Genomic DNA, 15587 nt, shown 5'->3' with positions numbered 1-15587 from the left:
ACAGTAATGCACTTACAATTGCTCTGCTGTCACTCTTCAGGTATTCTTTCTTTGCTCTTCTGAGTGGGATTAGCCATCAGCTTTCTTTTTAGGGAGTGTATGATAAGATGCCTAAAAAATAAGCAAACCAATCTGGTCCATGTTTTCTGCCAAGAATCTTTCAGTGCCCCATAATCTGTGATCCTGAGCCCAGCAACGGTGGGATCAGGAAATATGGTTTGCATCAAGTTCCTCATGCCTGACTGAGCCCAACCTAGGAATTAGATGTCAATTGTAATTGCCCTTTGTCTGTGTGATTTGGCAATTGATAGCAACAAGAAAACCAGAAAAGAACCTAATAAATACACCCTGCTACAATAAATACATCTCTGCTACTCTCGATAAAGTTTGAGTCATAACTGGACCTCTGATAAAGTATTAAAATAACAGAAGCTTGAACTAAAAAACATGGTTTTTTTCTCCTTGGGATCTTCTCCTGAGACGCTGCAGTTGGGTTTCACAGCTGGATAACTTGCCAGCCCTGAGAACATTTACAGCTGCCGTGGTGATTATCAGGAGATTCAGGTGCTTGAAAAGTAGAGTGGACATCTTGTGGACAATTCAAAAATAATTTTTAAATCTCTGCTAATGCAACTGAGAGACTGAGCTGCCTTCTTGGCATCTGCTGTTGAGTGTACTGTCCATTAGATACACAAGAGATGGGGCCGGGGGGAGTTTCAAATTCAACAGCCCAGGTATCAATTAAAGTTGGGTTATTTTCATATGTCACCGTTCTGACCCTTTAAACAGAGCAGCTATAGTGGAATCAGGATGTCTCTCTGACCCTATACTATGCAAATGCACCAAGGCCAGAAGGACTGGAAAACCTCCTGAATTTTAATGGGAGAAGTGTGTGATGCCCCTGACTCATTGACATTCTGAGTGGGTTTTTTCACTAATCCTCACACTCAGTAGGCACAACTTGCTTGATCTTGGTGCTTCCGCGGGGTGTGCAGGTCAAAAAGGCAGCTGAGGTTGGCCAGAAGGAAGTCAGGCACTACAGCATGGAGGGATATATTTAGGCACAATTAGAAATGGGCCTGAGCCATGAAACTCAGGTAAGAATCCAAACTCTCCCGAAGTTGGAGTGATGGGTGAGCCATGCGTTTGGGTCAGTCCCATGGAGATACTGACCAGTCCACAGCCAGAATTTCCCAAAGTCCCTTCCTGGGCTTACATTTTGAGGGATATTTTTGAAATAATCTGATATCAGGAAGAACTTGGTGAAGTTTAAGTGCAGAGTTATCTGTGTGGTTCTTGTGCTTGGACCTCTCTCCACAAGTGACATGGAGAAGCAGCTCTGACATGAAGAATAACAAAAGAAAGGCATAAGAAGAATTACAAAATATTTTTTGCAGTGATTTTTTCAGCTATATTGTGTTCCCCTTGAAACAGATAGAGTTGGTAACCTCCTGGCTCCACGTGGAGGTGGAATGATGATCAGTGGTCCCCAGGTCCTCCTGGGCAGTGCACATCCAGTCAGACTCGGGGACAGGCTGCTCCTCCCTTTTGATCAAAAAGAGTTGTCGTATTTAGGGGGCTAATGCTGCATCTGGGGGCTCTGAGATGAATTCCACTTGCTGTGGAGGGGGATGTGGCCATAGTGGGTTTGTGCTGTGGGTTTGTGCTGTGTCCTGTGCACAACAGTGGGTTTATTCTGTGCTCAGCATTGGAACATTAGAGAGTGAGGAAAGGGGGCTGTACTGCAGCGATGGTTTTCATTCACTTGGCAGCTTTGGTTTGGGTTTTGTTTTTTGGGTTTTTTTTAAGTTGGCCCTGGCTGGTTTTGCCTTTTTTGCTCTTTTATTCCCAACAGCTTTAAAAATTTTAAATGTTTATGAATTTGGGCCACATAGTATTTAAATTCCCAAACAGAGACCCATTCTTCTCTGTAACAACCTTGTGACTTTCTAAGGTTGTCAGACGTGTTACTCTTTTTTTTAAGGGGAGGTTTGTATATAGAACCTCAATTATTTCCTCATAAAGTGATTTTAAAATGATTCCCCAGTGAGTTTTAGGAAAGTGTGTCTAGACTTTTTTCTTTTTCTGCTTTATCCCAGTCTCCCCTTCCAGCCTGCCCCTATCATTTTGTAGGTTATGGATAGCTGAGGATTTGTTGTACTGCAATTTAATGCTGAGTGTGTGCTGTGACCTTTGGGGGGGGGGCAGTCTGTTGGCAGTATCATTACAAATAAAGTACTAACAGATTTCAGATGTTTATAGATTCCAAACTGGATGCTGACGCCTGCAGTCGTTTATAAACTCACCTCCCCAGATTTTCACATTTGACACCGAGGTGGTGGCGTGGCCCCTGCTCAGATGCCAGCTGATTGCTTTCCTGAGCCCCCTCCAGCCCCAGGTGACCTCCCCTCGGTGCCTCTGCGGTCTGACTGCTGCAGCAATTGCAGCTGCAGGAGATAAAGCTGCAAGGCCCTGCCTGCAAGGACCAGGGCTGCCACGTGCGCCGTGCCAGGGTGCAGGTATTTGTTATTTCAGGTGGACACGGCCAACTACAAAGGCTTTAAAACCCTGGCCCACATTAGCCAAACTGCTCTTGAGTGGAGGCAGACACTCAGACTCCACCATGGGGAGGGAGCCAAGCCATTAAGTTGGATTTGGGGGTAATTTTTTACAACCCCAATCGGCGGCTGAAGTCAGGGGCTCTCCCTGGGGCACAGCACAGCACCTCGTGCTCACTCTTGGCACAGGTTTGCTGCAGTGTGACGGCGACGTGGGGACAGGAGGAGCCGAGTAAGCGATGTCTGAGCCTCTGGCCTGTCTCAGCAGGGCCGGTTCGGTTGAGTGCAGAGCCCACACTCAGCCCACAGAGCTCCAGTTCCTGGCTGACTGGTGCAGCCCACAGAGCTCCAGTTCCTGGCTGACTGGTGCAGCCCACAGAGCTCCAGTTCCTGGCTGACTGGTGCAGCCCACAGAACTCCAGTTCCTGGCTGACTGGTGCAGCCCACAGAGCTCCAGTTCCTGGCTGACTGGTGCAGCCCACAGAGCTCCAGTTCCTGGCTGACTGGTGCAGCCCACAGAGCTCCAGTTCCTGGCTGACTGGTGCAGCCCACAGAGCTCCAGTTCCTGGCTGACTGGTGCAGCCCACAGAGCTCCAGTTCCTGGCTGACTGGTGCAGCCCACAGAGCTCCAGTTCCTGGCTGACTGGTGCAGCCCACAGAGCTCCAGTTCCTGGCTGACTGGTGCAGCCCACAGAGCTCCAGTTCCTGGCTGACTGGTGCAGCCCACAGAACTCCAGTTCCTGGCTGACTGGTGTTCTGCTGCCAGGCTCTACTTCCCCAGCTGCTCCAGCCCTGGCGACTGGGCGCTCCTGGAGAGGGGCTCATCGTGGGAGGGAGGATTTGCATGGCAGGATGCTAAGACAGCCAGAGCTGTGGTGGGCTTTACTGCAGGAAGTGGATTAGGCAAATCCCTGAGACAGTGCAGAAATCCATTTTTCCAGGTGCTGAGTCTGAAGGAAACCTGTAATTAATAGTATCCCGATTTTTACTTAGTTAAGTCTTAGAGCGAGGTATCCTGGAGTTTATATTTTTAGCAGCCACTTTAAGAGAGGGTGGAGGAGGATAAGTGTGCATGGAGGGAGAGATTAATTTAAAATTGATAACCGCATGGCAGCACCACAGTTTTAACAAGCTCAAGGCCTGCCTGGCGCAGCCTGCTGTACTCGGGGGACTGGAGTTCAATTCTCCGTGCTGCCAGTTGAAATCAGAAATCACAACTGCAGTGATTAGCAGTGAATTTCCTGATCTTGGTGCCTCAGGCAAAGGAAGGAGGGGACTGATTTTTTCCCTATCTCCAGCGAGGTTAACCCCTAGCAGGGGAGACAAAGATAGGGAAAGGGAATCTGGGGCAGTTTACACCATTTAAACTTGTACATGCTGTTTAAAAAAAAAAATCAATGGCCATTAACAGCCCTGCCTGACTGTGGAGAAGTGCCCAGCAGCGTCTTAATTAATCTCATCGCTAATGGAGGAGCATCACTTCCAAATGCTTGTGCTACCCCTCTCCTTCCAACGATGTAGGTCAGATCCACAGAGGCAGAATACCGATGGCAAAAGCAGGGACTTGGATGTCAGTCCAGAGTCATCCCAAACACTGGGTTTGCACCAGTGTAGCTGAGACCAAATTTGACTCCACTCACATCACCACCAAGTACCACCCCCTCTTGCTTTCCCTGTGTTTGTTCATCAGGAATGGGGGGATTTGAAGCAGTGAAATCCTGTTCTGTATTGTTAGATTCTGATTTATTTTTATGATTGGTCCGTATAAGATGACTCCACCTGGTGAAAAGAAAGCAGTACTTGTGTGTGTGTGGTCAGTATGTCTGCACAAAGCCATCACACTGGTCCCTTGGTCCCTTTCTGAATGTTGTTGCTCCTGAAGGTTGCTTGTCTGGGTGCCTTGTAATGCAAAAGGAAGGAATTTTGGCTAATATGCGTAATAATATCAAATTGCAACCTGTACAACTATTGCAATGTGCAGCAAGTTGGGGCCTCGTTTGTGAACTCTCTTTGGCCTGGAAAAAGGAAGTGTTTTGGCAGCTAGAGCAAGAAAAGGTGTTGCTTCATGGATAATAGATAGTTTGTCCAGAAATTACCTTCTACTAATCCAGGCCCTTGCCTGATGGAGAGGGCTGGAAATGATTTTGCTTGCTTGCCTCTTTGCTCCTTCCTGACCCTTCTGTGGGTCAAAACCAAGTGTTTTTTCAGCTGAGCTGCCAAAGCACGGGATGTGCAGAGGCTCCACACTGCAGTAACATCTGTACTTGGGTTTTTGACTTATCCATGGGGTGCCCAGCCCTGTGCCAGGGTCTCTCCACCCCTGACCATCTCCGGTAAAATCAAACAAAGGCTGGTGCCGTGTGGGATGGGCAGTGCCTCTTCTCCGTGGGCAACTGCTGGAAGTCCAGCACTGGCAGGGCTGATCAGTGGCTCTGGAAGGTGTTGGTGGCATGTGGGGTCCCTCCTGCTGCACCAGGACACCTCTGACCACAAGAGCCCCAGCTGGGGCTCACTGGCCATCAGTGACCGACTGGGTCTGGCACTGGCAAAGTTTCTTTCAGGAGAGTTGAAATTAGTTTTCACAGGAAGGTCTGATGCAAGGTTTATGGTAAGTCATGCTCTGGCTGATCTCATGTCCAGGCTCTGTCCCCCAGCACTGCCTGCTTTTTCATGTGATTTTTGATTTCACCGTGAAAGCTTTGTATAAAATTTTGTTTCTCAGATCAATAGAAGAAAGCTGACCTAAATTATCTCCTCACCTGTGAGTTTAGCAGCTAAAAGTCAACAGAGGTAAACTACAGTCAGTCAAGTGGAGGGCAGCAGGGTTAGTCCCTTTGCTTGTTTTAGGGGATGATTGTTCATTTTTAACATGAATTTTTAACATGAATATCCCATGCACATAAATATACATGAATATATGTCCTACTGCTTTAACTATAGAAATTAATATGGCTGTAGAAAACATCCAGACAGAGGTGCTGATGTCTCTGAGACCTCCACGGGTGAACACCAACCTTTACTGCTTTGATGCTGTTCATTTTCAAGCCCATGTATTGCCAGAAGTCTGAAAGTTGATTCTGGGCAAGGTGGCAAATCACAGCGTGTTCCCTGCAAGACCCACTTGCTCCAGATTTGTTCTCCCTTCTCCCCCTCAGAGGCTCAGGGGATGGGACTGGGGCTCTGCTCAGTCCATCACACGTTGTCTCTGCTGCTCCTTCCTCCAGAGGCCTTGGACTCCTCACACTCTGCCCCTGCTCCAGCCTGGGGTCCCTCCCAGGGCAGATTCTCCAGGAACTGCTCCAGTGTGAGTCCCTTTATCCATGGGGTCAGTCCTTCAGGAACTGCTCCAGTGTGAGTCCCTTTATCCATGGGGTCAGTCCTTCAGGAACTGCTCCAGTGTGAGTCCCTTTATCCATGGGGTCAGTCCTTCAGGAACTGCCCCAGTGTGAGTCCCTTTATCCATGGGGTCAGTCCTTCAGGAACTGCCCCAGTGTGGGTCCCTTTATCCATGGGGTCAGTCCTTCAGGAACTGCCCCAGTGTGGGTCCCTTTATCCATGGGGTCAGTCCTTCAGGAACTGCCCCAGTGTGGGTCCCTTTATCCATGGGGTCAGTCCTTCGGGAACTGTCCCAGTGTGAGTCCCTTTATCCATGGGGTCAGTCCTTCAGGAACTGCTCCAGTGTGGGTCCCTTTATCCATGGGGTCAGTCCTTCAGAAACTGCCCCAGTGTGGATCCCTTTCCATGGGGTCACGAGTCCTTCCAGCAAACCCACTCCAGGTGGGCTGTTCTCTCCACAGGATCACAGGCCCTGCCAGGACCCTGCTCCAGCAGGGGCTTCCCACAGGATCAGAGCCTCTTCAGACCCCCCTGCTCTGCCCTGGGCTCCTCCAGGGGCTGCAGGTGGATCTCTGCTCCCCCATGGATCCCCCTGGGAGCCCCAAGGAGCTGGCTGCTGTTGGCTCCCTTGGACATGGGGGAAGCTTCCATCAGCCTCCCACAGACATCACCCCTGCAGCCCCCTGCTACCCAAACCTTGCCCTGCAAACCCCATACAGTCACTCATCCTCAGCAGCTCTTGCCTCAAGCACATAAAAATCTCCAGACAACAATCCTTTAGACCTGGTCAAAGACAGTTTCCCAGTGTGTCAGTCCCAGCGTGTCAGTCCCAGCACAGCTCTCCTGCCTTTGGTGTGACTTGAGGCCACCAAGCTGTCCCATGGAAAGCACAAAGCAACTTCTTTGAAGGTAAGAAGAACATAAATTCAAACTGATGTAATTTGAGTGCAGGATTTGGCCCATGGACTTCAGTTCTGGCTCCCCTGGCACTTGTAAGCTTTTTATTACTAATTAAAGTTGGTAAGTAGTCCCCCTCAGGGTGTTTTGGCTCATAAATGAAGGCCAACAAAGTATCTAATTTTGCTAAATAGAGTAAATTTTTATATGCCAACAGAGGGCTTTTGGTTAGATTTTGTTTTCCCTCTCCCCACTGTTATTTAGACGCAAAAGCTCCGATGTTTCCTATCCACACCAACAAAAGCAGCTCTTGTTTCCTTGTTCTGTTTCACTGCCCTGCCCTGTTCCCTCAGGCCATACCTGCTCCAGGTCCCCAGCAAGGTCCCATGCCCATGGGTCCAAGCCCAGTTCTCACTGTTGACCCCACTGAGAGTCTTTGCTGGGAAAGATCCTTTTCAGCACCCACAGGAACATCAAAATCCAAATGTGAAATTTTCAACCCTGAAATATTAAAAGTCATTAGCTTTTGTGTAATTGTATATTTCTGGGTTCTTATCAGAACGTTATTTTCTCCTTAGGCACTTAAAACATGGTTTTCTTTCCCTTCCTAAAATCAAACCTGCTACAGTTTGATGAATGAAGCAGCAGAATTAAAAGTGTTTTGATAGTGTGAGCGTTACAAACCCCTCATTGACAGGGATTGTTATTATGATAATCCTTTAGCAGAGCTGGAATTTGGAGAAGCCGTTTTGACCAGCCAGCAATGTGAAATATTTGGGGTGAATTTCATCTCTGTGAAGACCAAAAGCCATTTAAAAAGCAGACTGGAGTCTTTTGATTTACATTTCTGATATTAAACAGAGCGCCGCTCTCCGTGGTTTTTTGCTACAGGGCATCGCTTCATTGCTAAGAAATGGGGCTATGGCAAGGATCCAATTCCTTAATGAACCAGCCTATCTGGAGCAAAACAGCTTTTCACACCATAATAAACAATGAACACCTTTTAGATAACAAATTCAATGGCAAAAATATTGCATTGTACATGTCAGAGCCCCATAATTTAATGGAAGCACTTGCTGCATTAGTGGTTTACATTAATTTTTAAAATTAATTTTGTTTGGCCTGCGGGGGGAAATACTTTCTTTTTTGCTTCTGATATCCTGCAGCTCATTAACACTTTTTTACTGCTGCTCTACAATACTGTCTGTAATCGTCCAATTTGTAGCTAGAGGCTCATTTTTTAACTAGAGAGAGAAGAAAAAAAATGGATCTTTTACTGAAATCATAAATGAAGCTTCAACCACACTGAAAAATCAGCATCTCTAACAACAGCCAGAGTGCTGTGGCTTTCTGAGGATGTATTAATTAAACCCTGGATGGATTGTGAGCTTGCAGTTTCTGGGTAGTTCCATAGCCTGGGACAGGGAACTTTTCATCCCAATTCTGCCCTGCAGACATTGGCCAGGGAAGCACAGTTCCTCCCTTCACCGTATGGAGAGCTCATTTTCTGGACACGGAGGGGCTTTACCTGGAGCTCTCCTATATTGTCATTTTCCTGGGAATTGTGTGATATGGGTTTCAATTTAAAAAGTGATTGTGCTTATTCAGAGTTACTGAAGAGCACAAACGCATTTTCACCTTGGAGCGCTGGAACGCTGCCCTGCCCGGCAAAACGAGACAGCCCAAATCAAACTGAAACAACTCCAGCCTCAGCCCAATTCCCTGCACCGTTCACAGTTGTTAATTTAACAGTGGACTGGTTCTATCTGCCTGAATTAAGTGCCATGTGGGCAGCTGCTGCTGGATCCCAGCCTCTCTGCACACTCCACTGGGTCTCCTCGGCTGCAGCGGGGCTCCAGGCACACCAGCTCTGCAGGTAAAACAAACCCCACTGAGCAGCAGGACTCTTCCACGGGGCCTGTCTCACCCTGTGCTGGGTGTCCTCAGCTGCTGCAGCTCCAGGAGGTTTAGCTGGTCCTCAGGGATGGACAGAAATGGTCCTGGAATGTCCCCCAGACATGGTCTTCCAGACCAGAAATGGTCTCCCACTGAGAGAGCAGGGACTCTGCAGCAACTGGTGGTTTGCTAGGGCTGGTGGTGAAGGCTCAAGGTCTTTCTCACTCAGTGGCACTGTTGCAGAAGACACACGTGTGTGTCCTGGCACATGTTGGCTTTGTCGCTACAGGTGCTCACGAGCACTCAGCCCTCCTGCCAGAAGAGAGGAATAATCATTCCAGGCTGCACAGGGTGGCAGGATTATTTCTGTCTCGTTAGCTGTTTGTCCCCCATCACTGCACCATCCCAGTGCCTGTCAGGGCTTGTTTTCCACATTTTCAATATCATTTCACAGCTTTTTCAACACGAGTGCCCAAATGTCAGTTGTGCAGTACCACGCAGAATGAGTGAGCAATGAGAAATGTAGGTGTTGAGCAGCATCTGTATTGCTTGACCTCCACTGTGCTTTCACTTAATGAAAACAATAGCTGTGAATTCGGTGTAGTTAAGCCGAGCTTTGTGTTTAATGTGAGGTGCTGGATTGCTGTGAATGGAAAGGTGAGTCCATTGAAATCCATTAGATTGTGCTCCTGGGCCAGTAAGACTGGGCTCTCCCAGCATGCAGGAGGAATGCACGGGGTAACTGGGCTCGTGCTGTACAGGACAGTGTCTGGAGATAGGAAATGGTGTGTAATTACAGGGCTGAGATCATCAGTTTATATAACTCGGTATGACTTCACTGATGTCAGTGGAGTTGTGCCAGTTTACACCAGCTGAATGAGACAAACACTCGCACAGATGTCCTGAGTCTCCCTGCTGTACGTGGTGGGAGGCCTGGCTGCAGCTGGGGCAGGCTGGGTCCCCTGCCATGAGCCCCTCCAGCTGAGCAGCTCCTAGGGCTGCACACGGGGAGCATTTTGACACCACTGCTGCAGGAACCTGCAGCTTCCCCTTGCTGGGAAGAGAATGGCAGGAATCTGTGAAGGGAAGGTGTCACCACCTGGGCCTGCTCTGGGAAGTGAAAGACCAGTGGTTGGGCAGGTCAGGGAAGGTTGGTATGAAAATCTAATTCTTGCCTGCACTGGAAATCCCTGCCTTGAATGGGTAATTCTCCTGTGAAGTCAAGGGTGCTGCATGTGGAGCTACTTCAGCTGAATTTCTGTCACCATTTCTAGTTGAGGGAAAGGCATCGTAGAATTACAGAATGGTTTGGGTTGGAAGGGACCTTAAAGACCATCTTCTTCCAACCCCTGCCATGGGCAGGGACACCTCCCACTGTCCCAGGCTGCTCCAAGCCCCATCCATCCTGGCCTTGGGCACTGCCAGGGATCCAGGGGCAGCCACAGCTGCTCTGGGCACCCTGTGCCAGGGCCTGCCCACCGTCCCAGGAAACAATTCCTTCCCAATATCCAATCTTGACCTCCCCTCTTGAAGCCATTCCCCCTTGTCCTGTCCCTCCATCCCTTGTCTCACATCCCTCTCCAGCTCTCTTGGAGCCCCTTTAGGCACTGGCAGGGGCTCTAAGGTCATCCTGGAGCCTTCTCTTCTCCAGACTGACCAACCTCAGAGTCTCCCAGCCTTTTCTGAGAGGAGAGGTGCTCCATCAGAGGCGTAACTGGGATTGTTTCCTGGGGGAGGCAGCAGGGAAGCTGCTGCACAGGGATGAGCTGGGGAAGGTGTTTGAGCACCGGTGCCCAGCACGAGGTGCTGCATAAACCAGAGGGGCTATTGTTGCCTTTCAGAAAGGCTATCTAATTTTTTTTTTTTTTTCATGGAACTTGTAGCCATTTTGAAGCTTTCATTTTTCATAATGTCACAGATAATCTTTTATCTATTATCCAGTAGTGCCATTCTGACAGACATTTGCATCAAATGGGAAGGCGCAGGCTGGAACTCTCTCAGGTGGGGAAACCAGCTTGATCTGAAAGGTTATATCCTCTCCCTGGGTCTCAGGGCTTTGTTCTTGATTCACACTCGTTTCCCCCCATCTAAATGCAGGCATTTCTAGAGCTTTTTCTTTAGAGAAACCTTCAATTCGGAGATCTGAGCTTATTCAAGCTTCTTCCTACATAGCAGTCAAAAACTTGTATTCCCTGCAAATGATGAAGCTGCTTTGAAACTTTTGTTGAAGACTCTGTATGCCTCCAGAATCCTTTCAGAACCTTTCCTACAGAGACACAGCAGCTTTCTTACTTTTTAGGGAGAGGAAACACTGATGAAGGAAGGAACTTAAGCAGCCCTGAGCCTTTTTGCAGTCGCATCTCTATCTACCAACCCCCCCCCCCCCACCAAAAGTCCAGTGGGAGCAATGACCTTTAAAGATGTGGGTAGAATATGAGCTGAGTGTCTAAAAGTTAGCAAAGCAGAAAAACTGCATGACTGGAAATATGAAAATCAGTCCAATATTACCTCGGTTTCATAATTCTTCACTTACGAGGTTATTAAATGACACTATAAAAGGGTGAATAAACCTCCATTTCACACGGAGAATTTCACTGATTGAAGAAGTAGCCTTGTTCTCCACCTCATAAACACAAATAGGTCTCCTTTTCAGAGCCTTGTTGTGTTCTTGGGTTATTTGAAAGTCATTCTCAGCAGACTGACTAAGCAAAAGGATTCGCGCCCATCAGGAGCTTCCCAATCCCGGTCACATCTCACCAGGGCAGGAGCCTGGCGTGGTGGTGCCAGGGAAGCTGTGTTTGGGCACCATGGCTCTGTCAGGAGCTGCTGCTGCCTTGTGGTGTGGCTGGGTCCTGCTGCTGTGGGTTGGGGCTGATATCCTCTGGCCCCATGGGAATGTAGCGTGGCACATGCCTGCCTTTCCAGCAAAAATGATCCCAGCCTGTGTTTAACTTCTCTGCAGCAAACTCACAGGGACTCTGACTGCTCAGAGCTTCCCAGGGCAAAGCTCAGAGGTGTTTAGGGAGTGCTGGGTTTGGGGGCCTGACCACCATGGAAGTGTTCTCCTTTTTACATTAAAATGCCTGCCCCAAGCTGGGAAGGAGCTGGCATCCACTCCTGCCAGTAAAACTGAAGCATCCCAAGTTTGCCACATAAATATGCATCCCTGATCAGTGTGGGGGTTTTATTACACACACACCTCGTTAATGGACTTGTTGTCATTTTAAAGTCCTGGATTGATAGGAAAGAGCAGCATATCCCCCAGTGGAAGCTGGATATAAAATTTCTTGAATACCAAAGTAATAATTTTGATTTTATTGTGAACTATTTTAATAGGCAAGGAAAAACGGGAAGGGGCAAGGAATTAATTATTTCCTCTTCTGACATCCCAAGCTCTTCCTTCCTTCTAAACATCTTCTGCACAGAGCAAATTTTGAATTACAACACTGATATTGTGTAGGAACCCCTGTTATTAATCCTGCAGCCACAGGATGCAGAAGAGGGAAGCATCAGTGCTCCAACTCAGGATCCAGGGGGTTGGAAATTGTTTCTGAGTGTTTCTAGGTGAGTGTTTCTAGGTGCTGTATTGTTTATGAGCAGGAAAATTAGCTGTTCCAGGCATGGAAAACCCCCAGGAAGATCTGATCTGGCCACAGATGAAACAGAATTTGGTTCCCAGAGGTTTGTGCTGGTGGTATGTGTGTTATGCACTGATCATTAAAGGAAAGCTTCACATTAGAATTTGTGGGTTTGGGGATGGGCCATGAGTAATAACTGTGAGGAATCTGGAGTCACATTTGTTCCTGCTGTGGTTTAAATCCAGGTTAACTCTGTCCCAGCAGCAGAGTTTCCAGGACTAAGAGAGTCCATGTGCAGGGAAGAGCCACCACCACCCACCACCACGGGTGTCCCACTGTTGGGCCAGGTCCCACTGCCCTCACCCCATCCTCTGCTGGGTGCCCAGGTTCTCACTTTGCATTTTCAAACTGGTCCTTGCAACTGTGAGGGGAGTCCGTTTGGAGGAATTTTCCTTCTTTGAGGGAAAAGCAAGGCTTTCACATAACCATGTGAATGAACAGAGGCCATGAGAAAAGTGCTGCGGCATGGGGATTTGCAGTGGGGTATCAGGAGCTGGGCACTGACGGTGTTGCTGTCCTTTGGCCCAGCCAAAAGCATCAGCAGGGGTTGCTGGCACCTGTTTGTGGGGTGGGGAGGGTGTGAGCTGGGCAACAGCCACAACCCTGGGGCAGAGAGCTCCTGGGAGCAGTGGGGCTGGAACAGGGTGAGAACCATGTGGGACAGGCTGGGAGGATGCTGTGCTCCCAGGGTCCAACAGCTCTGAGATGAGAGGGGATTCCCAGCACCCACCCCTGCCTTGTGCAAGGATTTGGGATTGCTGCCAAGGCAAGAGCAGGATGTGACCCAGCAGGTGCCCTTCCAGGACAGGGGGTGAGGCCCCTCTCCAGCCACTGCTGCCTCATCACTTGGTAGGTACTGCCACAGAACTTCATGGCAATACCTATTTTAAACATATTTCCTAATAGCATTTTAGTAGTTGTTAATTAGGAAAGCAATTGCTAATTAGGGGCTCAGTAATACATGCAAGTCTGTCATCCTGATGGAATGGCACTGCTGCTGCAGGTAATAAAAACATTGGAGGTGCTTTAAGTTCTTCAGTTTAATTAAGAGTTTGTGTAATTATAGTGCAGTTTTGCTGTGTTTTATCTAAGAAGGATGAGAGAGATGGAGTAAGGTCCAGTGTGCTGAGAAAATGGGTGTTTTTGTGGAGTTATTTTAAGTGATGTGGAGTCACAGCTGAAAGGGGAATAGTGGTGGAATTTGGTGAGGAATTGAATGCACAGCCTATGGACATTGCTTGGAGGTGTAGGCAAGGGGTTTGCTTTCTAAAGGCATGATCTGAAGAGAGGTGGTGACAAAAATTCCTTTTTGAAGAGATTTAACTTTCCTTTTTTTTTTTGTTAAATCCATAGCTACTGTGACTTTTTAACAGAGTATTTAAACTTTACAAGCAGAGGTGAGGTGGGCACAGTCTCCTCTCTCACCTGTTTGCCCAGGGTGATGAGTGTTTTCACCCCTGCAAGGTGGTGTCAGGGACAAACCTTCCCTGGGGCTGCACATGAGAGGGCTGAGCTTGGGGGAGAGCAGTGGGATGTCAGGGTGTGGGTCAGCCCAAAAACCAGCTGAAAGGTTTGTTTTGTTTGCCTGTTACGGCCTGAAGAAGAAGTTGAGGGTTGGAAAGAGTCAGAACTCTTTCATCAAAGCTGGTTTTCTGAGAACCTCATCTGCAGTCCATGAGCTGTGTGTGTTTAATTCTGTCTGGGTGTGTGTAAGCTCCTGTATGTTACACATAACAATGCCAAGAACACTAGCCAGGGGTACCTGCAATATTAGTAACCTCAAATTACAATGACTTACTTTCATAGCTCTTTTTAAGAGTCTTTTACCATCCAAATTGCCAGTTTTCCAGTTTGTACCACTTACTGATAAATACTTCATAAGCTCCTGTGGCTCTCGGTGCCACGGGTGCCTCATTGCCCTGCGTGTGTCTTCCATGTGATCAGGTGAAAATGGGGACCTTGTGGGACAGAGAGGCTTTCTGAACTATAAATCATTATTGCTAATGATGATGCAGAAGCAGATACCTAATAACAGCTTGAGGAGTTTGTTCAGTCCTATTAAGTGGAAGGTCTTGGCCTCTTGGGCTCAGCCTCTCGGAACAAAGTTTTAAATAACCAGCTGATGACGCAGTGGCTCAGAATTAAAAAGGAATTCTGTGCTTTTAGGCTCTGCTCTGGTCTGTGGAGTTGGATTCTGTCAGAAGTGCAGCTGTGAAATTTAGCAAAGCATGTGAGACCCACGTAATGAACAAGTGGCCTCTGAGAAATAAGTCTGTGTTAACCTGATTTTAATAAGACAGCAACAGCAAAGCCCAGGACAGTGTGAAGAACAAAAGAAAAGGGTTTTCCCATCTTGAATATATGGGATTGAAAACCTAGAGAGAGAGAGAACACACTTCAGTACCATGGAACCTGGAAGTTGGATTATCCTTAGAGTTCATTATCCTTGAGTATAGTAATTATAGTGCAGCAACTGGTGACAGATGAATATTTTCTCTCTTTGAAGGAAGTGTGTGGTTTAAACCCACTTTTGACTAACAGGTGGTATCACACTTGAAACAAATATAGGAGGTTCTCGTGATTAAAGTGACTTTTCTTCATCCTGCCTGGACCTCAGAAGTGAAGTGGATTGCATTGTGCTGTCAACATCTGAGAGCTATTACTGAATGATAAATACTCAGTGTTGGGGTTTAGGAATTATATCTGAGACTTAGACTGGCTGTTAGGAAGAAATCCTTCCCTGGGAGGGTGGGCAGGCCCTGGCACAGGGTGCCCAGAGCAGCTGGGGCTGCCCCTGGATCCCTGGCAGTGCCCAAGGCCAGGATGGACATTGGGGCTGGGAGCAGCCTGGGACAGTGGGAGGTGTCCCTGCCCATGGGATTTAAAGTCCTTCCAACCCAACCCATTCTGGGATTCTGTGACAACGATCTTGGGACCTGCTGCTGGAGTTAGCGCTGGATGGGTGATGGACACCCGTGGGCCTGGGGTTAATGTTACTTGAAAATGTGCGCTATGTAATGTTACCTTGAAACTGTGTTGTTACATTTTTAAAATGTGCACAATTGATACAAATTACTGCTGGCCTCTTTTCCCTGGGCTGTGCTGGAAATTAATCTGCATGGTTGACAGCAGAAGTGAAAGGGCAGAGCAGCCACAGTTATCCCAACCAGCCATCTGAAGCCTCTGATCCCAAGAGGCAAGGTGGATTTTGCAGGAAGGTCCAATAAACTCAGGGAATTTAGGAGCAAGAGGTGCCCCTGGT

At 48.1% G+C, this 15587-nt stretch overlaps 1 protein-coding gene across 2 annotated transcripts in view; it reads left to right on the top strand.

The window, feature by feature from the left end:
* The window catches only part of AUTS2 (activator of transcription and developmental regulator AUTS2), a 767594-nt gene that overhangs the window by 617262 nt on the left and 134745 nt on the right, over positions 1-15587 (top strand). The window lies entirely within an intron of this gene.

This window comes from Aphelocoma coerulescens, chromosome 19, assembly GCF_041296385.1.
Source record: "Aphelocoma coerulescens isolate FSJ_1873_10779 chromosome 19, UR_Acoe_1.0, whole genome shotgun sequence".
NCBI lineage: Eukaryota > Metazoa > Chordata > Aves > Passeriformes > Corvidae > Aphelocoma > Aphelocoma coerulescens.
The sequence above is the reverse complement of the archived record's forward strand: the minus strand, read 5'-3'. Positions and strand labels throughout refer to the sequence as shown.